The 1,311-nt window shown below is 39.4% G+C and overlaps 1 pseudogene; it reads left to right on the top strand.

The window, feature by feature from the left end:
- Positions 1-554: 554 nt before the first annotated feature.
- LOC132301886 (small nucleolar RNA R71) lies at positions 555-653 on the top strand (annotated as a pseudogene).
- Positions 654-1,311: the final 658 nt, after the last annotated feature.

The following is a 1,311-nucleotide window of genomic DNA, read 5'->3' as shown; positions in this document are numbered from 1 at the left end:
GAGGTGGAATGTACTTCCCTTGAAAACCGCCTTGGGAAGGGTTTGAGCCCTCTCCTTGGTTTTTCCAACTTGGATTATAATGAGTACCATAAGGATTGTTCCCTTGGTTCACAAAAGCTACATTGACTTGCTCATTAGGTTCATTTTGCACTTGTCAGTGAGGACAATGAGAAGTAGAATAAAGAACACTAGAACAAGTCATACATGTTTTATTTGATGCACAATGAGAATGGTTAAGGAAGGAAGATACTTGGTTCGCCGAGTTTTGGTTAATCAAAAATTGATCAAACCTTTGAGATAAAGACTTCATTTCGGCGGCTATTTCATTTGAATGGTCGACTTGATGTAAGCAAACACTCTTCCTACCTCGTGAATTTTTACAATTCTTGGATGACAATGTTCTATGCAAAGAATTTTCACTCATGCTCTCATAAAGACGCCACACGTCATCCTAATGCCTATCAATGTATAAGCCACCCATGGAAGCATCAACTATACCCTTATAATTGTCCGATAAGCTCTCAAAGAAATATTGAACTAATTTCCATTTGGGCATGTCATGATGTGGACACTTCCTAAGCAATTCATTGAAGCGTTCCCATGCCTCACGAAACGTTTCTCCATCCCTATGTGAAAATTCTCGAATTGAGGTCCTCATGGCATTGGTCTTTGAAACCGGATAGTACTTCTTCAAGAACTCTTGTTGCATTTATGCCCAAGAAGTGATTGAAAAAGGCCTAAGATTGTTAAACCAATACTTTGCCTTGTCTTTTAAGGTGAATGGAAAAAGTTTGAGTCTCAAAACTTCTTCCGGCATGTCCGTATATTTTACGGTGGAACATACTTCAAAAAACTCATCCAAATGCTTGTAAGGTTCTTCACTTGGAAGTCCATGATATTTAGGAAGCATTTGAATGGTTTGTGGCTTAATTTCATAATGATGTGCTCTAAATAGAGGCAATTGGATACATGTAGGTGCATTATACTCGTTAGGCACATAATGGTCTCTTAAAGCAAGAGGTGGATTAGCTACTTGAGGTGCAACATAAACACCTTGGTTTTGAATTCCTTGATTGATGATGGGAGGTTGTGGAGCATACATTGGCCTTGGCATTCCATATGGAACGTTGCCTTGTTGTTGTGGTGGTTGGTGAATGTATGGCCTAGGCATGCCTAATGGTACTTGTATGTTCTCATTGTGCACATTTGGATGAAGAATACCTTGTTGGTCTATATGACCAAGGTCCTCAACATGGTCATCATTATGGTCATCCATTGATAGATTGGTTCTACTTGAACTTCCTCTTCCCC

Source organism: Cornus florida, unplaced genomic scaffold (assembly GCF_030987335.1).
Source record: "Cornus florida cultivar Cherokee Brave unplaced genomic scaffold, ASM3098733v1 CherokeeBrave_3.0.0_Hap2_Chr03, whole genome shotgun sequence".
In the NCBI taxonomy this organism is placed as follows: domain Eukaryota; kingdom Viridiplantae; phylum Streptophyta; class Magnoliopsida; order Cornales; family Cornaceae; genus Cornus; species Cornus florida.
This window is presented reverse-complemented; position numbering and strand designations above follow the sequence as displayed.